Genomic DNA, 26,962 nt, shown 5'->3' with positions numbered 1-26,962 from the left:
TTACTCTCTCACTCCAGCTGGAGTACAGTGGCATAATCACGGCTCACTGCAGCCTTGACCTCCCAGGCCCAAGTGATCCTCCCATCTCAGCCTCCCAGTTAGCTGGGACTACAGGCTTGCACCACCACACCTGGCTAATTTTTGTATTTTTTTTAGAGATGGAGTTTTGTGATGTTGCCGGGGCTGGTAAGATACTTTAAAAAAAAAAAAAAAAAAAAGGAAAAAGGAAGCTTACCACGTGTAGTGCTATCTTTTAGATAGTCAAAGATGACACTTTGATTTAGAATTAAAGAAAATCAGGACTAAAACAACATTTCTTTCCTTTGCCCATTATAAGACACCCTTTGAAAGCATTTGTATAAAGTATGCCTCATTTATTTATTTGGTGGAAGCCATGTTATTTTCAGTGGAAATGAAGATAATTGCAAATTAGATTTTGCCCAAGTATATATAAGAAGTGTGCATTTTATTGTTTTTCCTCTGTGTGTACTTTGAGGGAAGCTTCAGAAGGCTGTCCAATCTTCAAATATAGCAAAGACTGTGTTTATTGGAAATATTTTAACTGTGGAGTTACCCAACACTAATCACATAGATACAATGATTGTTTGGGGTCCATTTTTTCATTTTATTGTCCATAAGTTTCACATGTTGTCATTGCCTTTATGGTTCTGAAATTCAGGTTTGAATTCCGTCTGTACCCCTGATAAGCACATGTCCCTGAGGAAATCCCTTAATTTTTTGAGCATATTTCCTGTCATGAAAAGTGAGAAGAATGTTACATATTTCAGAGGGCCATTGTGAGATTTAAATAATATAAAGTGTTAAATTTCTTGGCACATTCCTTGATATACTAGGGGTCCTTAATAAATGTTTATTGAGGTCGGGCATGATAGCTCACACTGGTAATTCCAACACTTTGGGATGCTGAGGTGGGCGGATTACCTGAGGTCAGGAGTTTGAGACCAGCCTGGCCAACATGGTGAAACCCTGTCTCTACTAAAAATACAAAAATTAGCTGGGCATGTTGGTGTGCGCCTGTAGTCCCAGCTATGCGGTGGGTAGGGGAGCTGAGGCATGAGAGTCCCTTGAACCTGGGAGGTGGAGATTACAATGAGCCAAGATTGCGCCATTGCACGCTAGCCTGAGCGATAGAGCAAGACTGTCTCAAAAATAAATAACTATAAAATAAAATAAAATACAAAGTAAAACAAAATAAAAGTTTATTGAAACTGAATCATTATGTCTGGTTTCTTCATTCTCAGATGCATATTACACTTTGAGATTTGCCCCTCTGTGGATTTCATGAAATTGTGTTACAAATGACCAGGGCTGACCTGAGGAGATCATATCCTGTAGTAGTTACTGAATAGGGTAGCATACCAAGTGGTATGACATGATTATTTTGATGATGTGTTGGTTACACCAACTCAGGAGCCAGAGATGGAGTTGAAAATAAACTCAGAGCAGTGCTGCTCCTTGCCAAGGGTCTTTGTGTAATGAAGGTTTTCTTGGCCTCTGCCTCAATGTCAAGTGGTGATTGTGTTAAATGCTTTTTCTTCTCTGTTTCCTTTGGCCAGAGGTAGTTGCTAAGTGTCAGCTCCTGGCTGTGAAAAACTCTCTTTGCCTTTCTGGAAGGAGTAGTTTGAAAAAAAAAAATGCTTCAGTGTAGGCATATGGTATACAGGCAAAGTTAGTGTGATTAATATATACTACAAATAACATATAAATATTAATATATAATATGATTAATATATAATATAGTAAGTTTTTTTTTTTTTTTTTTTGAGACGGAGTCTCGCTCTGTTGCCCAGGCTGGAGTGCAGTGGTGCAATCTCGGCTCACTGCAAGCTCCGCCTCCCGGGTTCACACCATTCTTCTGCCTCAGCCTCTCCGAGTAGCTGGGACTACAGGCGCCCGCCACCACGCCTGGCTAATTTTTTTGTATTTTTAGTAGAGATGAGGTTTCACTGTGGTCTCGATCTCCTGACCTCGTGATCTGTCCGCCTCGGCCTCCCAAAGTGCTGGGATTACAAGCGTGAGCCACCGCGTCTGGCCTAATATAGTAAGTTTTTAAAGAAGTTGAGGGCTTTTCATTTTAATGTATGGTTTTCTTAAATTGCATTTTAACAAGTAGAACATCATAATGATATAGTAGTATAACATTATTATTCTTGCCAAAATTTATTGTGCTCCTACTCTGGGCAAGTACTGCTCTAGGTGCTTTATTATTCTATTATATTTTAGGGACGGTGTCTCACTCTTGTTGCCCAGGCTGGAGTGCAGTGGCACAGTTATAGCTCACTGCAGCCTCGACCTTCTGGGCTCAGTGATCCTCCGGCCTCAGCTCAGACTGAAGATGTATGCCATCATACCTGGCTAATTTTATTTTATTTTTTTGTAGAGATGGGATCTCTCTATGTTGCCCAGGCTAGTATCGGCCTCCTGGCCTTAAGTGTTCCTCCTGTCTCAGCCTTCCAAAATGTTGGGATTACAGGCATGAGCCACTGCACTTGGCCTTTTGTATTTTTAATTGTGGCAAAATAGACATAGCATAAAACTTACCGTCTTACCCATTTTTAAGTGTACAATTCAGTGACTTCTAAGTACATTCACCATGTTGTACAATGCAACCATCACCACCATCCATCTCCAGAACTCTTTTTATCTTGCAAAACTGAAATTTTATACCCATTAAACACTTAATTTCCCATTTTTCCCCTCTCCCAGATCCCTCATAACCTCCACTCTACTTTGTTTCTATGAATTTAATAACCGTAAGTACTTCATGTAAGTGGTATCACACCTTTTTTGTCCTTTTGTAACTGCCTTATTTCACTTAGCATAATGTCCTCAAGGTTCACCCATGTTTTGGTGTCAGAATTTCCTTCTCATAGGCTGAATATTCCATTATATGTATATACCACGTTTTGTTTATCCATTTATTTGTTGATAGGCACTTGGGTTGCTTCCATCTCTTGGCTACTGTGAATAATCCTCTTATGAACCTGGATGTACAAATAGTTGTTCAAGACCCTACTTTCACTTCTTTTTTTTGTTTGTTTGTTTGAGACAGGGTCTTGTTCTATTATGAAATGGTGGGATCTCACTCACTGCAACCTCCACCTCCCGGGTTCAAGCAATTCTTCTGCCTCAGCCTCCTGAGGAGCTAGGACTACAGGCATGTGCCACCACGCCTGGCCATTTTTTTGTATCTTTAGTAGAGACAGGGTTTTGCCATGTTGCCCAGGCTGGTCTCCAACTCCTGAGCTCAGGCAATCTGCATGCCTTGGCCTCCCAAAGTGCTAGGACTACAGGTATGAGCCACCATGCACAGCCCCTGCTTTCAGTTCTTTTGGGTATATACCCAGAAGTGGGATTGCTGCATCATATGGAAATTCTATTTAGCTTTTTCAAGAACCACCATATTTTTCATAGAAGCTGCACCATTTTGCATTCCCAGCAACAGTAAACAAGGGTTCCAATTTCTTTACATTCTTCCTCGCACCTTTTACTTTGTTTTTTTCCTTCCTTCCTTCTCTCTTTCTTTTATAATAGACATCCTAATAGGTATGAGTTTCGGGCTTTATTTTAAATGTACTAGTTTATTTAATCTGTTAAGTTATTAGAGGTAGGTAGGTCGTGTTATCTCCATTTGAAAGAAGAGGAAACAGGTATAAAGGTGTTGGCTGCTAAGAATTGGAGCTGGTATTTGAGTCAGGTAGCATCGTTCTGGGATCTGAGCTCCTACTACACCCTGCTCTGACTGCGTCCTTTGTTATATAACGATGCAGCAAGTTCAAACAATAAATAAATGTTTGTGAAAGCAAGTGAGCTTTTTTACCCGGTTCCAATACCATGCATGCCTTCTAATTAATCTCTGAAAATGTTGGTGTCTTTCCTTCCAAATGTTGGGTGTATTTCTATGTTTTTACATGTATGTTTTTAAATATAATTTTTAAAGGGTTCATGCTTTACAGTTTGTTCTAATACTACTTCTTCTACTCTGCTTAATTTATTAAAGATGTCATTCTAGTCCACTACATATAGATGTACCTCATTCAAACTTATGATGGCATTTGGCAGAAATTTAACTTGCTAATTATTGCTTTATTGGTATAACCATTAGAAAGAGGGCTTCAAGGGACATTCTTATGTGCATATTTTATAGTTCCTTTTTCAGAGTAAATTCCAAGAAATGGTGTTTCTGGGTAAAAAGGCAATAAACTTTTTTAATGTTTGAGCCTAGACTGAAAAGCTGACTCATACAGATCATGAGTTAATGAAGACCTAGCTAGAGAAAAGTCCTTGGCTGCCTGAAATTCGTTAAACAAGTACAGTACCTGGGAGAAGACTCCAGAACTGCTCAGTTGACTGATAAGAGAGGTTTCAGCTGGCATAGCCTGCTTCAGGGAACCCAACATAATCAGCTAGATGTTTGACCCACTGCATTTGTCCAAATTACCAAGTGTGTTCCTGCTGTGAAGTTCCTTTCATCTGGGCAAGTAGGAGAGGATATGGTCATAGCTAAAAGAAATAGAAGAGTGAAGCCTCTCCTTTGGTTTAAAGGCTATGTTTTAATGTGATCTTTTGGCCATTTTAAACTTAGGTTCAGTAACAAATTTAAATTAGGCTATCATATAAACAATGTTATCAGAGAAAAATTACTACCAAATAAAAACGATATTTGAAATAAACTATCAGACTTACATACACATATGTATGTATGTATGTATTTATACATATACATTGTGGGTAATTCTAGTGTATATCAGGGACATGATATTCCTATTAATGTAAGCCACTTGGAAGTAAAGTTTCAAAGTAAAATTGCTTTTTTGCCACCATTATGTAACAGTATATAAAAGTTAGAGAATTTTAGAAAATAAAGTTAAATAAGACTATTTTAGTATAATTAGTGAAAGCATTTTTCAATGTATAATTTTGTTTTTTAATATAGTTGTGGGGTCATGTCACATATACAATTTTGTCTCCTGTAAAGCACTATACTTAAATGTGTACTATTAGTGGTGGACATTGGATTAAGCATCCTATTAATACATTGATTAACTTGTGTGATCTTTACAATGCCCATCTGTGGTAGGTTCTGTTTTTGTTCTCATTTTATAGGCAAGGAAACTGAGAAATAGAGAATTGGAATAACGTGCCCAAAGCCCATAACTAGGAAGGTGAATTACCGCAAACACTGAATCCAGATAATTTGTCATGTTCTCTACTTATGGAGAGACAGGTGGGATTTGCATTTTGCTGCCTCATGTGGCATTAACACCCTATGTTAGTGCCGTCTCTTTATATATGCTTGCTTCAATAGCTATATAATATTGCATCTGTTGGATGGTCCCAAGGTTTATTTACCTATTACAATATTATCTAGGACTAGTCTTAATATGTCTTTTATTATTATAGATGTCATAGGGCCGTAAACACCTCTGTGTATATTTTCCCCCTGTATTCTGGATTATCCTTGTAATAGAGTCCAAGTAATTTAATTACTGGATTAAAATAACTAAACTTCTTAAAGAGATAAAAATGACTTTTAAATTATTCAAAATTCTCCACATAGTATTGTTAGTGCTATTTCTCTTTGTCTCTAGAAGATAGCCCAAATGGCTTCACCATCCACATCATGAAATTTCATATTGTCCTTAGACTGTTAGCTGCAGAAAATGACTGACAGAATGAGAGTTTGATACCCAAATTGAGATTACTGGCATTTAAACAAAATCATACTTTTAAATAACTTGGGTTAATAGTACTATCTAGCATACAATGTGTGTCTCATCCTTGAAATACTGAGTGACTACACAATCATTAGTTTTAACATTAGATTTAATCTTCAAGTCAACATTATTTATTCACTAAAACCTTCATTGAAGAAAATTTATTGTTTTTCATAGTAGAGCTTCCTTTTTCATCGACATTTAAATTTTATCATTTTAACTATTGGCTCTTGCAGTGCCCTAGCAAAAGACTTTCTTTCACCTTCAGGGTGTTCCTTGGTTTAATTTGATTGTTATAAAGATGCATAAAAACAGATTCTAGAAATATTTTAAAGTACGGAATGCTTGATTTCTGAGGAGTATAATTCAAAAGGAAGAGTAACCTGGACCTTCTCAAACTTCGTTAGATTTTAGAGAAGGGGACTGTGGAGGGAGAAGTACAAGCCGTTTCTAATGGAATAGAGTGAATCTCTGCATGGACCCCCAATGCTGGGATACCAAATAGATCAGAGTGGGGAATACCAGGATTGAGGCATTCTTTTAATAATTGGGCCTCAGGGTGCCCAACTCTTCACTTTGTTGTGTTGCCAACTTTCAACTGAGTGTCAAAGAATTGCATATAAGACAATTCTGATGGAACTTTGGATTTAGGAGGGGGGATGAGAATAAAATAAATGCCCCAAATGGGAGGAATGTGTATTATTACATGTACTTGACTTACCAAAAGCCATAGGGCTTCAAATGGGGTGCGTGAACAATGTTTTTAAGGATATGTGAGCTTAGTGGAGGAGGTGGTGTTTCAGAAAGACTGAAGAGAGTGGACTGAATTTTGAGTAGCAGAAAATGGTGAATGGAAAGACTATTCCCGCTGCGGGCAGAGGCACAGCCCAGGAAAGCAGTGGAGAGCCTGAACTGCCCCACTGGCTGGAGCTCAGGACGTGGGAAAGGGAGGTGAGGCTAGAGAAGCAGATGGGACCAAGTTGGGAGGGCTCTGGAAGCCAGCAGCAGAACCTTAACTGGGGCAGCAATGGCAGTCATTGAGGGTTTTGAGCAGGAAGGGTATTTGATAGGAGATTAAATCAAGCAGGTTAACCAGCAGCATGCAGCATGGGGTGGAGGCAGGCTGTTGGTGTGGTACCCTGCAGAATTAGCGGGAATGAAAGGCTGGGGGCGGTGGGGAGGAGCAATTTCAGGAACAGTGGAAGCTCACTGTGCCCAGTGACTAATTGGCATTTACCCCTGTGCAGCAGGGTGGAGGGGTGGATTTTCCTCAGCTGGTATGCTGCTGTGAGTTGGAAGAAGGGATTGGGAGGCCATCAATATTATGACAAAAAATACCCATTCCTCTAATAACAGCTTCATGAACGTGGCCCTTTTTGGGTGTTATTATGTATATTAGTTCCTACTGCAGTAACAACAAATGACTACAAACTTAGTGGCTTAAAATAACACAAATATATTCTCTTACCGTTCTAGGGTCCAGGAGTCCAAGTGGTTTCACTGGGATAAACTCACAGTGTCAACATAGCTGCGTTACTTCTGCAGAAGCTGTATTACTTTACAGGAGAATTTGTTCCCTGGCCTGTTCTAGTTTAATCTAGAGTCCACCTGGGCTTCTTGACCCTTCCTCCACTTTGAAAGCTAGCAGCATAACATCTTCCAATCTTTTTCTCTCTCTGACGTTCCTATTTCCTCTAACTCTGTTGCCTCCTTTTTTCCCTTATAAGAACTTCTGTGATTACGTTGGGTTCACCCGAAACATCGGGATAATATCGCATCTCAAAATTTTAAATTTAATCACACCAGCAAAGCCTCTTTGACCATGTAAGGTAATATGCTTACAGGTTCTGGAGATTAGGATGGGGATATATTGGGGCCATTGCTCTGCCTGCCACATCATTTGACTACAGCTTTTTTGTCATGAGTACCTGGTGGGAATTAAAATGCCCAGTCTTCAAGTACTCTCAATTTGGAAACCCCAGTTTTCTTGATTAATCCCATAAGTGGCAAAGTGACTTAAATAAAGGGATAAAAGAGGCATCAAGTACCTGCTGTCATGATCATCACTTGCCTCTTTCCAACTTTTGAGTTTCTGTGTGTTTCGTTTTGTTTCGTTTTCTCCCTGTTGAGATAGTAGTCTTTCTGTGCACATAATAGAAGATATTAACCCATTCTCTGTCACTTGTTATAAGCTGTTTAACTGTGAAGAATTTTTGACAGGTTAGGAGATTCTGGAAATTTCTTCCCCCTTTTTTAATAGTATAAAACTTTATAAAACATCTTAACTTTTTCGAAGGTTCTGGTTCCCTTTTAGAACCTAATAAAACATTTTTCCTAGAATAACCTGTATTTATCTCCTAAGTTTGCATAAAGTTTCTAGTGTTTCATGGGAACCCTAAACCAAGTCTCCTTTGTCTTAGCACAGTAATGCCTGTTGCCAGGCAAACTTGAACCAGCCTTAACCATGACCATGAATACCCTGTTATTCTGTTTTGTGTGACAACAAGCACCAGGAATGGTATTGCTACACTGGTTTTGGTTGTACTTTCAACTTTACCAACTATGTGATGTTTTTGTTTTATTTTAAAACTTTCAAAATTATTTTAGATCCTGTATCTTTGGGCTTATGTTAATATTCATGATTATTTCATTTCATATACAGATAACATCATGAATACTTTCTCATTAAGAGTAATTATGCTTTGTGAAAATACTATTATTATACTTATAAGAGTTATTCCTAAAGCAGAGTTTATAAAATTTCCTGAGTCCTTATGTAAATTACTTGGTGCTTCTTTGTTGAGTGACTCATTCATCAAATGAAGATATTTGTTATAATGGTTAAATTCATTCATGGCAGGTGCAGTGGTTCATGCCTGTAATCCCAGCACTTTGGGAGGCTAAGGCAGGTGGATTGCTTGAGCCCAGGAGTTTGAGACCAGCCTGTGCAACATAGGGAGATTACTGTCTCTACAGAAAACAAATAAATTAGCTGGGCATGGTGGCATGTGCCTGTGGTCCCAGTTACTAGGGAGACTGAGGCAGGAGGATTGGTTGAGCTTGGGAGGTTGAGGTTGTGGTGAGCTGTGATCATGCCATTGCACTCCAGCCTCAATGATGGAGTGAGACCCTGTCTCAAAAAAAATTATTCATTTAAAAAATATTTACTTTGTGCCTGCCTGCCCCAAGCATTGTCTAGTCTCTGGGATACCTCCTTTCCACCCCAGTGTAAGTCCTACTTCCCCTTCAAAGCCCAACTCAGGTCATGTTATTACCATGAGCCCTTTCTACTATTCTTTCTCACATGCATCTCTCCAGAGGTTCTTCCCTGAACCCCTGTGGAACTAATAATGAGCACTGCTAATTTTAGCCATTAGCCACTCTTTAGAATTATTCTCTACTTGTTTCATGTATCTTAGTATTTGTTTTCCCCCCAGCTAGACTGCCTGTGTATTCAGGCTATGTTCAGTGAATATATGGTGGTTTGCTGATTGATTCAAAGTGAATCTGAGGAATACACTTCCTTTCTTTGAGATTAAGAGAATTGCCTAGTACTGTTTCAGGGCTGTGAGGATGCAGGTACACTAGTTTGCAGCTGACTCTCAGGTTCAGCAAGGCATCATGAGGGAAAGTGACCATTGCCCTCTATTGGAGTTTAGCCCTCTGTCTTGCAGAGACAGAAGCACCCTAACACTCAAGGCATTTCATGGTTGCTTTTTAAAAAGTTTCCAGGGCCCAATTTCTGTGGCTTTTACTGGGGGAAGCATTACATAAGAGGACAAGGAGCACATGTATCCTATGCAGTGCTATGGAATAATTCCACTCCCAGCTCCTGTCAGATGGTGAGATGTTTGGGAGAATATTTTCAGTCTGAAGAAAGTATTATTTATTGTTTAGTCTGAGCTTTTAGCCCACACTTCCCTTTCATGTGGTTTTTGCTTGAGAGTTCTTGGACCAAGGTTAGATTGAATGTTGAGACACTTTGGGGAGTGTAAAAATCAATGATTGAAAGAAAAGGTATAAATACCACAATTGCATTCATTCCTTTATCTCTTTATTCTCTTTTTTAAATCCTGAATCTCCTTACATTGGATTATGTATAATACCAATTTTAATTGACTGATTTTAGTGACAGCATTAAAATGTACACTTAAATTTAAGGCCGATGGTACTTATGAAGAGTATCTCTCATTTAACATTTTCATTATACATTCAGATATATTGCAGCAAATTGTAATGGTTTGAATTGATATCGTCTTTACCTTGTCTTTATACAGACATCAAATAACATCTAATGTTTGACTCACATGAATATTGCCTTATAATTGGAAAAAAGTTATGTTGCTGTTTACATAGTTATTTAAGATTTGTGGAGATCAAAAAGAAGAATTGTATGTTTTTTTTCTTTTTGGCAGACCTTGTTGTTCAATGTAAGTAGACTTAAGTGGACTTCATATTTTCTTCCAAATGTAAAGGAAAGGTGCCCAAATTGGCAAGACGTTAAAAATTATTATTAGGCCAGGTGTGGTGGCTCATGCCTGTAATTCCAGCACTTTCGGAGGCCAAGGCAGGAGGATAGTGTGAGCCCAGGAGTTGAAGACCAGGCTGGGCAACAAAGCAAGACCCTGTCTCAAAAAAAAAAAAAAGGATAAAAATAAAAATTATCATTAAACTGCCAAAATTCAATATTTGTTTGTAAATGTTTATGCATCTGGCTAGTAGACTTGGATCCTAGTCATGAACCACAAAGAGAAGAGGTTCTGTGGTTATAAGATGAGTGGCTTTGGTTTTGGATCTTATTGAGGGTACTAAGTTTATTGCTGATCACAGGGTCATGTGAAATGGGACCTCAATAGGATGGAGACCAGATTATGTGTGTGGGTGGGGGGCTGGGGGGAGGGGTTGTTGTCTTCTTGGTGCAGTTTTTACTGGGCTTCCCAGCCTCCTTCCCGAAATTGTTCAGGAAAATGTAGATGAATGGCTTTGGCAGAACGTAACATGAGTGGGAAAATGTGAGATTAAAAGAAAAGCTTATATTCAGTACAGTGGCTTTTTTAGTTGCCTTCATTCATTAAATCATTGTTTCAGGGCCCCATCCCTTTTTTTTTATTTTTTGAGACGGAGTCTCACTTTGTCATCCAAACTGGAGTGCAGTAGTGCAATCTTGGCTCACTATAACCTCCACCTCCCTGGTTCAAGTGGTTCTCCTGCCTCAGCCTCCTGAGTAGCTGGGATTACAGGTACGTGCCACCATACCCGGCAAATTTGTTGGTGTTTTTAATAGAGATGAGGTTTCACCATGTTGGCCAGACTGATCATGAATGCTTGGCGTCCCAAAGTGCTGGAATTACAGGTGTGAACCACCATGCCCGGCCCCCATCCCTTTGTTGATGCACAAAATTTGGAGTTAAGAGCAAATGCTCTTGGAGTTCATGAAACTTTTTGTTTGCTCTAATATAAACTGAGTGCAAGAATCCTTTTATTGTAGCAAAAGTGCATATACGCTACCTATTCTCTCTAAAATACAATATTGTGTTCATGGCGTCTTTCCTGCTTCTTGAACTCCAATCGGTGAACATTGAAGTCAATATTCTGACTAATCTCTGACTCACTTTCACACTGCTATGAGTTTAGCTTTGTCGTGTCAGGCCCCTATTGACTTCGGTAGGGATGGCGCCAGGTTTGAGAGGCTGAAGAAGAGACCTGGAGCCAGTGAACAAGACATAGGGTTTTACTGGAGGGAACTTACGTACAGGGACAGTCTAGTGGCAGAGCAGGCTTGACAGAAGAGCATTATTTATTATATAAATTGCATGCTTGTAAAAAGTATACAATTTATATAATATTTAAGCATCCTCTAACAACCTCTGCCTGGCAACCTCCACTTAATCCAAAACAAAGAGTACCTTTCCCCTGCACACCCGCATTCCATGGACAGGCCAGGGGTTCAGATGTTCCACATAAATAAGTAATGAATCTGTCAGATGGCCACTCCCGGATTCCTTAGCTCAGGACTCTGAAGACACATTCAGTTGTGTCTGCCTTACAGGGTCATTCTCAGGGTATGCTTAAGATATTGCCATCACGTGCGTCTGCCATACAAACTTTTACTTTTTTCAATTCCCAGATAACCATAGATGGTTGAAGGTAGGGTGCCCTTAGCTGTAAGACACATCCTCCAGTTTCCCAATGATACAAAATATTCTGGGGCCACCTTGAATATGTAAAGTTTTAGAGATGAAACAATTGATATGTATATTAATAACATTAATATGTTTATTTAGACATAATGCTTTTCCTATTCACTTTCATGAAATAATTTATTCAAAGCCTGTATTTGCATCTTTGACATCATGTCTTTGCCAGAGGAGCTACTTCAGAGTCATCTAGGACAGTGTGCCAGAGAGTGCCTTCTCTTCCCTCCCATCTAAATTGCATAGACTTTAATGGGTTTGGAATCCATGTAAGAAGTTATTTCTATAAATGTTAACCCAGGCCTTAGCACTCTTTGCCTCTTCAGACATTTTTTTGTCCTTTATCTATAGGTGTATATTGAAGATCTCCTACATGTAACTCTTTTCTGTCCTCCCTTTAAGAGGGATCTTTAAAAGGTTTGTTTACAGTGACATCTAATACAAACAGTTATGAAGTCACCACCCTAGAGATGACGACTTAAGTATTTGTTAAATTTCTTTGCTCCCTTAGAATAGCTGCTTCCATCAGCTGACCTTCTTCAGCATCTCAAACTGGCATTGACTGAAGTTGTTTCAGATTTGAGTGTCTTCAAAGAATACTTCTTTGTTCTAAATAAAGTGCTTGAGAGAGTAGTCTATAAATAAAAGACTGTAATGACTTGAATATATGGCAACCTCGTTTTTGGGGTGAAAAGAAAACATATCTTCAGTTTATACGTGGCATAGTAATTAACCAGAGGGTTTTCTTTTTTTTTTCTTTTCCACATCTACTGGCCAAATTGTTTATTTCCTTGTTACACATTCCTATATATTTTTGATGGTAAAAAAAATAATGGCAAGGGGCAAAAAAATAGTGGTTTACTGGAATATGGTAAATTTAAATAGGCTAATGATTATCACATGGTACTCGTAAACCCTAAATAATTAATATGTGGCAGTCCAAGAATATAATGCCATCATAGCAAATAAAACTACAGGATTAATGAAAAAAAAAGGTCCCAATTCCCCAACCAGTACAGAAAGAAAATTTAATAACGTAGCTTACAAGATTGTCTTCAATCTTCACTTCTGCAATATAGAGCTATCCCTTAATCTTTTTTTAATCTTAATTTCTGTTTAAAGTGGTGTCAAATATTGCAGTGATACAACATAGAACAATTAATATGAACATTTTCTTTTTAGAATCTGGTAAGTTTGGATAGAGCAGGTATAGAAGAATCTTACTGGAACATGGTCACAACTAATTCATCTCTCTGGAGACCTTTTCTGCCTCTCTAAGCAAGAGAAACACGTCAGAAGAGGCTCGGGGAGGAAGCAGGCTGTGGTAATAACAGCACTTGACATTTGTGTAGCTCTGTGATTTTCAAGGAACTTTTGTGAGCATTGTTTAATTTCATCTTCACAACAATTCTGAGATGTAGACTAGGGCATTAGAGGCATACCCTACTCTTCTGCCAACTCTGTTTCCAACATTAAGGAAATGTTGCTTTGAAAGTTTAAGCAAATTGACTCAGGTTACCTTGTAGAGCATGGGAAAATAGGCTGCTTCTCTGGGTGGAGGAAAAATCTTGGTACAGTTGTGCTCTGTGTGGTTCTTTTCTCCCCCCAGTCCTCTCAAATCCTATTTCTCACTCCTGTTCTTTCCAGGGACATGTAAAACATAGTTATGTTTTTTTGTACAAAAAAATATGTACAAAAAATGTATTTTTGAGGTGATTATCCTAGAAATGCTTCCTATGGCTTGTTTCTTTTTGAAGAAGGGCAGTAAATTCTTATCCTTTCTGTATTTTTCTCTTTGCATTTTTTCTCTGGCCCAAAATAAGAATGCAGGTACACTTAAAGAACAAAGGAAATATCAACTCATTTTTAAACGAACATTGTCAGAGTAAATCCAACTGTGAGTGCTAGGGTTTATTATCTTGTCCTGAAAGACTTCTGAATTTAAGTAGGTTAGTAACACCGATTAGAAAACATTGTTATTGAGAGATAACTGCAGGAAAGAGATCATTTGCTGACATTCATTTGAGATCTGTGTAACATTTATTTGAGAGCTTTATGTTGGTTTTATATATGCTTGAGGTTTATATATAGTTTGAGGACCATCTATCAATCCTTTCAGGTTATAAAGTACCTAATTTATTAAGAATATTGTCTTGAGCTTCACTGTGGACATTTAAATGTCACAAATATTTATGGAATTCTAAATATAAAGAGGAAGTAGGGCTGGTGATGTAGAGATGAGCTGTTTGCCTTCAAGGAGGTTGATACGCTAGTAGTAAGCATAAGACCAGAATGGCCTTTGATGTCAGAATCACCTGGAGGTAAAATCTGACTTCCCCTTGATAAACCTAAGAGTCATTTGACTGAAGATATGGTTACAGTGATACAGTGATGCTTACCTCCTTGGGTTGTTATAGCATTTGTAACTTGTACACTGAAGGCTCTAATATATCCTGGTTTCCCTCCCCTTTCCTCCTTTCCTTTCTCTCCATAAACATTATAGGTGACAGTAGTGTCTGCTTAGTCATGGGTAAACTATCCAACTTATTCTGCTGTAAACTACCATATTTCTCTCTCTCTCTCTTTTTTTTTTTTTTTTTTTTTTTGACGGAGTCTGGCTCTGTCGCCCAGGCTGGAGTGCAGTGGCGTGATCTTGGCTCACTGCAAGCTCTGCCTCCCGGGTTCATGCCATTCTCCGGCCACAGCCTCCTGCGTAGCTAGGACTACAGGCACCCGCCACCACGCCTGGCTAATTTTTTGTATTTTTAGTAGATACGGGGTTTCACCGTGTTAGCCAGATGGTCTCGATCTCCTGACCTCGTGATCCGCCCGCCTTGCCCTCCCAAAGTGCTGGGATTACAGGCGTGAGCCACCGTGCCCAGCCTACCATACTTCTCTTAAAGCAAGAGGAAAATCCCTGAAAATCTATATCCTTGCCCCAGGCCCTTTTCATATATCCCCTCAACCTAGAAGTGTTTCTGCAGTTCAACCCCTTGGCATCTCACTCACTCTGAAACCTAAAGGCACCTTTGATAATATTTACCTTGTGTGTTTTCCTGAGTTGTGGTTATTTGTATATTTATTCCATCTCACTTCTTGACTGGAGATTCTAGACTGTAAACATTCCTTAAAGGCATCTTTCCATTTCCTATGGTATCTAATGCAATGGCTTGTACTCATTAAATCTTAGGATTGAATTAAATTAATCTAATCGTGCCTTGGTAATGGTCACATGTAAGTGGTAGCCAAGTCTAGTTCCTACTTTTCTATGGTATTGAGCAAAGTTAACCACCACCTAATTTCTATTTACCAATAAACTACAAAATATTTTCAGTGCATCTAAAAGTATTAGATCCTAACAGACCTCATGGGTTGATGTCCACTACCCTCTAGAGCCAATGCAGAATGATTACCATAGAATCCAAGGCTTCTCTATCAGTTTCCTCACACTCCCCACCACTCAGTACTTATTACACTTCAGCCTACGCCCTGTGATTCAACCAGGCAAATTGGATAGATGTGCACTCTTTCACAAAAGTAGATAAAAATATACATTGTCAGCTGACATAACAGGTGGCTTTCTTTTACCACCTAGAATTCCATAAAAAATGTTGACACAATCTCCCACATAAGGTCACGGCCTAATCTGGGAAACAATTTTGAACCTATCCCTGTATAATTGTGACTCTCAGTACAGCAGATCTGTTTCTCTCCATGATGTTAACTCATGATTTAAATTAAACTTAATTTGCATTTATCAATAGTATTGCATGCCCATCTGCTGGTTGTTTGTGGACCTCTGCTTTCTGAAGACAAAGACCAATGATGAATTCTGATTAAACAGTTTCTAGCACTAGTGTTTTCATAGTCCAGCCATCTCATTTCATAGAGGAGAATGTTGAACATTCTCAGGTGGACGCCAGTTTCTTGGCCTTATCTTTTTTTTTTTTTTTTCCAGACAGTCTCGCTCTATCGCCCAGGCTGGAGTGCAGTGGTGTGATCTTGGCTCACTGCAACCTCCACATCCTGGGTTCAAGCGGTTCTTCTGCCTCAGCCTCTCGAGTACCTGGGACTACAGGCGTGTGCCACCATTCCTGGCTAATTTTTGTATTTTTAGTAGAGATAGGGTTTCGCCATGTTGGCCATGTTGTTCTTGAACTCCTGACATCAGGTGATCCGCCCACCCCAGCCTCCCATAGTGCTGAGATTACAGGCATGAGCCACCTCGCCCAGCCCTCTTGGCCTTATCTTGATACCCTTAAAAAACAAATTTTATTCATAGATCTTATATTTGCATGCAGTGTTGAACTTGAAAATACAGAAGTAGAATATTTTTAAATGACTTCTAGAAAAGGAAGCACAGATGAAGTAAAATTTACTGCCCTTTGAAACCACAAAAATCATAAACACCTTAAATGAAACACCAAGTCAATAAAGTTAATTTAGACAGGGTTCTGAGAGGCAGTCAGTATGCTGTACACGTATTTCAGCAGTAATAGAAGAAGTGGGGGTTGCAGATAGCAAGGGTATTGCACAAATAAGCATTGGCTGATTCTTTTTTCTCTTTCTCTCATTTAGAAAATATTTCTAAGGGAATTGATTTTCAGTATTTTTTTCAGATCAAGTGATATTAAAAATCAGTTTAGCAAAAATTAAGGAACATATAAGTATTTAAAAAATATATCTGAGTGCAACTAAGATAAAGATACATGAATTATTCACCTGGTGTAGGACTCTGTCTATAATTTTAGTACTTTTGCTAAATGTTAAGTACTTAAATGGTGTTGGCCCGTTGATAGAAGTAATAGCTTTAGTCCAAGTCTTTATACCTTTAATAAATTAAAAAAAAATCACTCAGATCTACCTACCTATGTGGATAGACTTTTTACACAGGAACATGTAGTTAAATTACATTTTTGAGCAGCCAGAATTATGCAGTGTTAGTATTCAGAGAGTTTAAATGAATAATGTAGATATGTAGTTTGCTCTGAGGGAAAGAGAAGAATAATAAGTATCTATGCATGCAGTGGTCAGTGGGTATAAATGAACTTGAATTCATTAATCTCATGATTTGACATCAAAAACAGGGAAAAATCGGATCAAGCGAAGTTCGGGATGGTGGTTATTTGTGTGTGCATAAAGGAATGGGGTTTGGGGTTTGACCTGGGTAGCCATTCTTTGGTTCTTGGACAGTGTTTTATTCCCAGCCCCAGGATCTCAGTCCTGAACAGGTCACCATTCAAAAATACAGGTTCCTGTAGTGCCATCATTTCAGGGAAATTCTTTGGGGGCACTGATGAGTCTCCAAACCAGCATGAAACATGTTGCAGCTAATTTATTCCATGAACTTAACATTTTGTGAAATATATAGATTATCTACCTCTACATAGCTCAATTATCAGCATCCCCGTGTAGTGAGCCTGTAACAATGATCCTTCATTCCATAGAAGGAGAAACAGAAGCTCAGAGTTCCTGATTTCTTTATTACTCAATTGCTGCTCCTTGGGTTTGCCCTTTAAATGTCAGGTGATGTTTGTAGCACCATGATATTTTTGCTGAGTATCTTATCATTTTGTAAAAAGAGAAGTGGTATGTGCCCCAAGGCCTCACTGGTGATGGGAAGAAATGGGACTCTCCTTTCATATTTGAACATTTCCCTTTCCAGCAGCCCCATGGAATCACCCTGAGTGACTTAGATGGCTACTTGTGTAGTGAGGGAGGTTAGTGAGGGATCTGAAAGAACTGCTAGGCAACCCAATGAATATTTGCAGCCTTTATGGGAAATAACTACAGAGAATTACTATCAATAGCTATGTAGGTAGATGAACATCTGGGCATTGATTCTGAAACAATTGAAAAATCAAAGGATGATTTAGCTTAATAGTGCCTTGATTTTACAAGATTTTTTTTTTTTTTTTGAGACGGAGTCTCGCTCTATCGCCCAGGCTGGAGTGCAGTGGTGCAATCTCGGCTCACTGCAAGCTCCGCTTCCCGGGTTCACGCCATTCTCCTGCCTCAGCCTCTCCGAGTAGCTGGGACTACAGGCGCCCGCCACTACACCCAGCTAATTTTTTGTATTTTTAGTAGAGACGGGGTTTCACTGTGGTCTCGATCTCCTGACCTCGTGATCCGCCCGCCTTGGCCTCCCAAAGTGCTGGGATTACAAGCGTGAGCCACCGCACCCGGCCCTACAAGAGATTTTAATGTTCATGATTAAACTGGCTGTACAAGATTTCACCAAAGCCCATTTATTGTGCATTGGCTGTAGCCTTCCCAGCAGGCATTCCAGTGCTCTTTTAACATCTTTCAGATGCGGCTACAGGTGTAGCTCAGCCTCCTGGAAGGTCCTGTTCTCTCACAGCTGCCAGTGGGAGACCTGATTGTAATTATAGCTTCCATGATGCAATGTCTTTAAAACCTAAAACTATGCTACAGTTGTTGGCCTAGTGCCTGAAGAAACATGGCTGTTAGGAACTTGAAGAGTCTGCTGAGGAGCCCCTTGGTCCTAAAGCCAGGTTTGTGTAAGAAACGGAGTTAGGCAGTTGAGCGTAGTTTGTGGGCTGATTATGTTCTCTCTAGTCCGTAGTCTATATCCAAGTCTGTCTCTAGCTCTGAATCTCTGCATCTTATTGACCTAGAGGCTGAGATCAGTAGTGAAACAATAAAAATTTTTAGTTTACTTCTGCAGTGGAATTATGGAGAACTGTTATTAGATATGATTTGATATTAAAATGAAAACGTGTTAGAAGGAAAAATGTGTTTGAGGGAGTCATTCTCAATCTGTCAGAGAAGACAAAACAAAGATTTAAATATTTTTACATTCCTTGGAGCCATCCTTAATTAAGATATACTTGATTTTAGTCATTTTCCCTTAACCCTATTTCCTGGCTGACTTGAAAATTATAAGCAATTTCCACTGTAGGTTTTAGCTACTTGAAAGGTTATACTTTTCAAAAACACAACTTTTGCAAGGGTTTACTTCTACATTGCCACAGGGAAGTGTGTTCAAAAATATTTGTAGGGTAGGGTATATGTGTGACAGAGACAGATTGAAGTTGAGCAGTTGTATACGTGTGTGTGTTTAAAGTGTATGTAAGTCGGCTTGGTAAACTAGGGTCAGTCAACCAAATCTGGCCTGCTGCCAGTTTTTGTATGACTTGTGAAATAAGAAGGATGATGTGGTTTGGATCTATGTCCCCAGCCAAATCTCATGTTGAAATGTAATTCTTAATGCTGGAGGTGGGGCCTGGGGAGGTGACCGAATCCTAGGGACAGTTTCTCATGGTTTAACATCATCCCTACTTGGTACTGTCATTGTTACAATGAGTTCTCATGAGATCTGATTGTTTAAAAGTATGTGGCACCTCCCCTCTCTCTCTCTTGCTCCTGCTTTGGCCATGTAAGATGTGCCTGCTTCCCCTTTGCCTTCTGCCCTGATAGTAAGTTTTTTGAGGTCTCACCAGAAGTAGCAGCCACTATGCTTCCTGTACAGCCTGTAGAACCATGAGCCAATTAAACCTCTTTTCTTTGTAAATTACTCAGTCTCAGGTATTTCTTTAGAGCAGTGTGAGAATGCACTAATGCAGAAAATTGGTACTGAGAATGGGGTATTGATATAAAAAATACCTGAAAATGTGGAAGCAGCTTTGGAATTGGGTAATGGGCTTCTCAGAAGAAGCCTTCCAAACTCTTCCAATGTCTGCCCATTACCCAGTTCAGCAAGTCACAGGAAGATGAGGAAAGTTCGGAACTTCCTAGAGATTTGTTGAATGGTTGTAATCCAAATGCTGATAGCGATATGGACAGAGATGGCCAAACTGATGAAGTCTCAGATGGATATGAGGAACTTATTGGGAACTGGAGCAAAGGTCACTTTTGTTAGGCTTTAGCAAAGAACTTTGAGGCATTGTGACGCTGCCCTACGCATCTGTGGAACTTTGAACTTGAGAATGATGATTTAGGGTATGTGGTGGAAGAAATTTCTAAGCAGCAAAGCATTCAAGATGTAGCCTGGCTGCTTCTAACATCCTGTGCTTATATGTATGAGCAAAGAAATGATATCCAATTGGAACTTACATAATATTTAAAAGGGAAGCAGAGCATAAAAGTTTGGAAAATTTGCAACCTGGCCATGTGGTAGAAAAGAAAAGCCCATATTCAGGGGAGGGATTCAAGCAGGCTGCAGAAATTTGCATAGATAAAGAGGAGCCAAGTGCTAACAGCCAAGACCATGGGGAGAAGGCCTCAAAGGCACCTCCCTGCCATGGGATGTGATGGCACCCCCTCCCATCACAGACCAAGAGTCCTAGGAGTGGAAGAATGGTTTCCTGGGCTAGGCCCAGGACCCTGCTGCCCTGCCTTGGGACACTGCTCCGTACATCCCAGCTGCTCCAGCCATGGCTCAAAGGGGCCCAGATCCAGCTTGAGATGTTGCTTCAGGGCTGCCAGTCATAAGCCTTGGTGGCTTCCTCATGGCGTTAAGCCTGCAGGTGCGCAGAGTGTAAGAGTTAAGGCTTGGGGGCCTCCACCTAGATTTTAGAGGATGTATAGAAAAGCCTGAATGTCCAGGCAGAAGCCTGCTGTGGGGACAGAGCCCTCGTGGAGAACCTGTGCTAGGGCAGTGCAGAGGGGAAATGTGGGGTTAGAGCCCCCACACAGAGTCCCCACTGGGGCACTGCCTAGCATTGCTGTGAGAAGAGGGCCACTGTCGTCCAGACCCCAAAATGGTAGATCCACCAGCAGCTTGGACCCTGCACCTGGAAAAGCTGCAGGTACTCATTGCCAGCCCTTCAGAGCAAATACGGGGACTGAGCCCTGCAAAGCCACAGGGGTGGAGCTGCCCAAGGAAGGCCTGGGGAACCAACTTCTTGCACCAGTGTGCCCTGGATGTGAGACAGGGAGTCAAAGGAGATTATTTTGGAGCTTTAAGATTTAATGACTGCCCTGCTGGGTTTCAGACTTGCATGGGGCCTGTAGCCCCTTTCTTTTGCCTAATTTCTCCCTTTTTGGATGGGAGTATTTACCCAAGCCTATACCGCCATTGTATCTTAGAAGTAACTAACTTGTTTTTGTTGTTGTTGGTTTTAAATATGGAATGGTTCAAGAATTTGTGTCTCATCCTTGTGCAAGGGCCATGCTAATGTTCTCTGGATCTTTCCTGTTTTAGTATATGTGCTGCCAAAGTGAGCACACTAAGTAGTTTTTTATTTTACAGGCTCATAGGGAGAAGGAACTAGCCTTGTCTCAGATGAGACTTCGTACTGTGGTCTTGAGTTAATGATGGAATGAATTAAGACTTTGGGGGACTGTTGGGAAGGTATGATTTTATTTTGAAATGTGAGGAAAACATGAGATTTGGGAGGGGCCAGGGGCAGATTGATATTGTTTGGATCTCTGTACCCACCCAAATCTCATACTGATATGTAATCCCCATGCTGGAGGTGGGACCTGGTGGAAGGTGATTAGAAAATCATGGGTTTGGTTTCTCTTGGTTTAACATCATCCGCTTTGGTGCTGTCATTGCGATAGTGAGTTCTCATGAGATTTGGTTGTTTAAAAGTGTGTGGCACCTTCCCTCTCTCTCTCTTGCTCCTGCTCTGGCCATGTAAGACGTGCTTGCATCCCCTTTGCCTTCTGGCATGATTGTGAGTTTCCTGAGGTCTCTCCAGAAGCAGATGCTGCTGTGGTTCCTGTACAGCCTGTAGAACCATGAGCCAGTTAAACCTCTTTTCTTTATAAATTACCCAGTCTCAGTCATTTCTTTATAACAATTCACGAATGGACTAATACAAAGAGTTTTTACATTTTTAAATGGTTATATTTTACATTTTTAAATGGTTTTTACATTTTTAAACAGTTATATAAATACTTACATAATATCCTTAGTTTTTCTTCTTGGTGCACAAACCCTAAAATATTTACTAACTGGCCTTCCAGAAAAAATTTACTAACCCTTAGTCTAGGGAATGATGTTGCAACATCTTTCCTTATTTTGATTATAAGAGATAAGTCATTACTTTTTAAAAAAACTCTTAAATTACTCTTCCCAGTAATCAAAACTAGTATATCTTTTTTTTTTTTTTTTTTTTTTGAGACAGAGTCTCGCTCTGTTGCCAGGCTGGAGTGCAGTGGCATGATCTTGGCTCACTGCAACCTCCGACTCCCTGGCTCAAGCGATTCTCCTGCCTCAGCCTCCCAAGTAGCTGGGATTACAGGCACATGCCACTATGCCCAGCTAATTTTTGTATTTTTAGTAGAGACAGGGTTTCACCATGTTGGCCAGGATGATCTCGATCTCCTGATCTCATGATCCGCCTGCCTCGGCCTTCCAAAGTGCTGGGATTACAGGGGTGAGCCACTGCGCCAGGCCAAAACTAGTATATCTTAATAGAAATGTCTTATGTTTTTGCAGTCTTTTCAGGGGTTAATGAAGAAAGTATAAAAGGTTTGCTGCAAAATTTTAAATCAATCAGTAGTCATTACAATATATTTTGGAAGTATACAAAGAGGAGAGAATTACAGAATACCCTCCCCATATGAAGGAGTTGGCTCTGGGCTCTCATGGAATGGAACATTACCTCAGTGTTTGCTTCTATCATGAAATACCTTGGGTATCAGTTATCTCTTTCTTAATGTATGTTCCATCCTTTTGAATGCATCAGAGAGAGAACCTCACTTGTGAGCTGACTTCCCTGTGGAGCAAACAGAGCAACTATGGACAGCCCATTTGCTTTCACTCCCTTGTACTCCCAGCCCCAGGTAACCATCACTAATCTATTTTCTGTCGCAATAGATTTGCCTTTTCAGAACATTTCATATAAATGGAATCACCCAATATGTGGTATTTGTGGCTAACTTCTTCCACTTGGCATAATGCTTTTGAGTTTCATACAGCTCAGAGACTATATCAGTACTTCATTTGAAAGGATATACCTCACTTTGTTTATCCATTCACCATTGAGTGGGTATTTGATTGTCCTTGCTTTTTGGCTGCTATGAATAATGCTGCTGTGAACATTCAGATAGAAGCCTTTGCCTGGACATGTCTTCATTTCTCTTGGGTAGCTACCTAAAAGAGAAATTGCTTACTGAGTCATATGATAAATTCAAATTTAGAGATATGAAATATGAACATGAATATCTAAGAAATTATCAGACTTTCTAAGATATACCATTTCATCTTCCCACCAGCAGTGTATTCAGGTTCCAGTTTCACTACATCCTCAAAAACATTGCTATTATCTCTTCAATTTTAACTATTCTAGTGGGGTGTGAAGTGATCTCTCATTATAGATTCAATTTTTATTTCCCTTTTGAATAATGATGTTGCGTTATCATTTGATTATTGGTAATTTATGTATTGGTAGATATCTGTTTAGATCTTTTGCACGTTTCAAAGTTGTGTTCATTTTTGTACTATTGAGGTTTAAAAGTTCTTTATACAAATCCTTTGTGGGTTTAATGACTTGCAAACATTTTCCCCTAATCTATGGCTTGTCTTTTATTTATGGCATCTTTTGAAGGACAATGCATTTTGAAACATGAGTTATGAATTCATAACATGGAAGAGATTTCCAATATTTTTTCTCATGTTGATTATTTTATTCCAAAGCTGAGATTTGTAGGAGTTTGTGGAACTCCTCCAGTGAGTCAGTGTCAGGGTTGGTCACCTCATTAGGTAGTTTGGATATTTTGGATACCCACACAGTGCTAGAGCTCTAGGCAGCACCAGGTTTACCTGCGGCCTATATCTCTTTACTTCATTTTCCATTTAGGGTGCATCTGTCAAAGGTGACTTCAAGGACATCAGTAGGGAGAGGTTATCTTAGATGATTGGTTCTATCTCAAGCCTAGCCTGAGGGTTTCATCCTGTGTGGACCACCAAGGCCAAGAAGTGGGAGTGCTCCTTTTTCATTTGTTTCCCCTACTCTTCATACATACCACTCATCTCTTTAAATAACTTTCTATTATAATGCAAAAAGGATGATAAGGAATATAGGGGGAGAAGTTGAACATAAGAGCTATGTATAAAAATCTGAAATCAGCTAGGCAGCACTATCAGAAGATATTGTATACTGCTTAAGGGCACATCCTCTGCCACTTACAAGACATGGAGTTCAGGCAAGTTGCTTGATCTTTCTATGTCTCCTTCTATATCTCTAAAATGAGAGTAATAACAGTATTAACCTTGCAGAGTTTTTGTGAGGATTAATGAATTAGAACATGTAAGGTGTTTAGAAGCATATCGGCTGGTAATTATTTGGTAGATGTTAACTATTATTTTTGTTATTGTTAAACGATAGGTAGAGTGCTCCTGTACAAAAAGCACAGGCTTTCACATCAGACATCCCTGGTGTCATCTTGAGTTTGAGTCCCCACTCCTGTGTTTACTAGCTGTTGACCTCAGATGAGCCATGTTGACATGTTGCTATGATGGATAAAATAGAATTACACATTTGAATTCACTTAACAGTGGCTGGAAGGTAGTAGGTAGTCGATAGATTTTTGTTGTTGTTGTTGTTGTTGATTGTCTGGTTTTGATGTTAAGGAGGCATGATTGGCAATGCAAAAGAATCCTGTGACCCCTTTCTGAAGGAGAGCACCACAGGAGTTGAAGGAAGAGGGAAGTCTTGCAGAAGAAATGATGGGTGGGGGCCCTCTCTGGGAGATTTGTTTTTGACAGATGATGAAGGTTGGTCAAGGCAGCAGCAGGCCCAGAGCTGATGTTTCAGGAGACACACACATTGGGCTAGTAGGGACCAAGACCTAGAGTCTAGGTGGGATTCATTTATTGAAAGCCTTGAGGCTCAATTTCTAAGTGTCTTCAGAGTTGTTCTTTTAGGAACCTCAATCTGGCTATAAATGGACAAAATCCTGGAGTCAGAAACCATGTTGAGGAACACTGCAGGTGTTAATTATTGACCTCGTTAGAAAGCAGTCCTAATCTCTAGGCTTGGTTCTGAGAATATCTGCATGCTGTCCCTTCATTGAAGGCACAGCTCTTCTATGAAGGCTCTCTAACTGTCTCCTTTCTTGTCATTGCTTTCCTGGTTAACCTGAGGTTCTACATGAAAGAGGTTTTATAGCACTAGGCAGTAATGTTACTCTAAAGCATGCAATGGAACAAAGAATGTGTGTTTGTTACCTTAGCCACTATATTCCAACTATGTACAAGTGATTACAATAACCACTTGAGAATCAGTTTGCAATATGATAGTCTATTTCTGCCTTGAATTACCTAGTATATTCTAGGAAAAGTATGAATAATTTTATTTTTGTAATTTGAATTGTTGTTCATTTTGTAATTTAAATTGTTATCATTCATGAGATGATTTGAATGACCCATTTACTATAGTAACTCTAGCTGGAAATTTCTTACTGATTGCCTCCCCACCTACCCACTGCAGTCTTAAACTCTTGGGCTCAAGGGATCCTCCCACTTCAGCCTCCCAAGTAGCTGGAACTGCGAGTAGTCACCACCCCGGCCTCCCTTCTTTTATACATTTTCAAACTTTAAAAAAATCTTATGATGAAATCTTTGACAGTGGGGTGGATTACATTTCCTTTTTGTTGTTTCTCAAAGTATGAACATTGATTTGCCTTTATTGTGCTTTTCACTAGAAGAGGAAAGATAAATACGAGAATGTAGTTCATTCTCGATAAATGTTTCATAATGTCAAGAATCATTTCGATCCAAGTCATTTTTAGTTTCAGAACAATACCAGAAAGGGCCTGGCTACCCTCAGCTCCTATGTCCGTGAGCTCTTCCTCCACTACCATCAAGTGGGGACCTTCATACCTTTAATGACAGCCCCCTGTTGAGAGCCACTGAAGCCTTGCCCATTTTTCCCTGCTCTGTGTTACCCTAAAGTCTTGAGAGGATTTGGACATTGGGAAAACTACTTAGCTCTCAGGAACTTTGAGGTTTGTGTTCTGCCTTGTCCTCTTCTGCTTCTCTACGCAACCACTCTTTCCTTGCTGCTTACCCAGAGAAGGGGTGAGAAGGGTCACCATCTCTATTTTAACAGGGCTTAATAGGTTTGATGTGGAAAGACTGAGTTCTCCAGGCATTTTTTCCCAGTGACACTAGGGCAGGATGACCTTGAGAATAGAGGTAACTCTCCAAATATTGTCACAAGCTTGGAGTGAAGACAAAAGATGTGACTGATTTTTTTAGAATAGGTAAGGCTTCCTTAGATTTACAGCTGTTGCCCATCCATCAGGAAGCAGCTTTGGAGATTAGCTTGTCAGGCCCTTGAGGAAGGACTTTGACTTAATTCATATTTATATTCCCAGCACCTAGTAGTATGTCTTGGTATTTAGTAAATCCTTGGTATATCTTAATGAATGGCTGTCTGGTTGTTAGCATAATAACAAATAGAATTTATTTGATTCGATTTCATTTTTATTTGGTAGACATTTTCCAAGAACTGAGCAAAAGTTCATTAGATTATTATTTAATAGTCTAATGCAAGAGTGAATTTTCCCTATGAAAATTCTATGTTTCAGGAAAGCAGACTTTCATTCTATATGGAATATAGTTTAGAGTGTAAGAAGAGTAGACCATCCCACCTATCCCTGCCACATACTATAGTTAAAGCACAGATTGTGAACTGGCAGCCCCAAGTTGAATCTAGCCTGCATGATTTGGCCTGTATGATTTTTATTTTTAATTAATTTACTTATTTTTTGAGACAGAGTCTCACTCTGTCGCCTAGGCTGGAGTGTAGTGGTGCAATCTTATGCCTCAATTCTCAAGCAATTCTCATGCCTCAGCCTCCAGAGTAACTGGGACTACAGGCGCACACCACCACGCCTGGCTAATTTTTTGTATTTTTAGCAGAGACGTGGTTTCACCATGTTGGCCAGGCTGGTCTCGAACTCCTGACCTCAAGTGATATGCCCGCCTCAGCTCTCAAAGTGCTGGGATTACAGGCATGAGCCACTGCGCCTGGCCTGATTTTTATTTTTAATAGAATTAATCGCCAGCATTTAAAAAGTCTGGTCTTATTTTTCAGCTTTCTGTGAAAA

General features: G+C 39.7%; 1 protein-coding gene, 1 long non-coding RNA gene and 1 other non-coding gene across 4 annotated transcripts in view; 1 reads left to right on the top strand and 2 right to left on the bottom strand.

The window, feature by feature from the left end:
- Positions 1-26,962, top strand: part of CERS6 (ceramide synthase 6) — a 325,638-nt gene that overhangs the window by 135,034 nt on the left and 163,642 nt on the right. The gene's annotated exons all lie outside the window — the stretch shown is intronic.
- On the bottom strand, positions 661-19,921 carry LOC131383902 (uncharacterized). The gene is made up of 3 exons (XR_009214301.1): positions 19,559-19,921; positions 7,787-7,938; positions 661-751 (listed from the first exon to the last, which is right to left on the bottom strand). It is a non-coding gene; the product is annotated as an uncharacterized LOC131383902 (long non-coding RNA).
- LOC116809798 (U6 spliceosomal RNA) lies at positions 21,016-21,122 on the bottom strand. The gene has a single exon (XR_004369983.1). It is a non-coding gene; the product is annotated as a U6 spliceosomal RNA (small nuclear RNA).

The sequence above is a fragment of the Hylobates moloch genome, unplaced genomic scaffold, assembly GCF_009828535.3.
Source record: "Hylobates moloch isolate HMO894 unplaced genomic scaffold, HMol_V3 SCAFFOLD_1, whole genome shotgun sequence".
Taxonomy (NCBI): domain Eukaryota; kingdom Metazoa; phylum Chordata; class Mammalia; order Primates; family Hylobatidae; genus Hylobates; species Hylobates moloch.
Note: the sequence above shows the minus strand (reverse complement) of the source record. Positions and strands in the feature narration are given on the sequence as shown.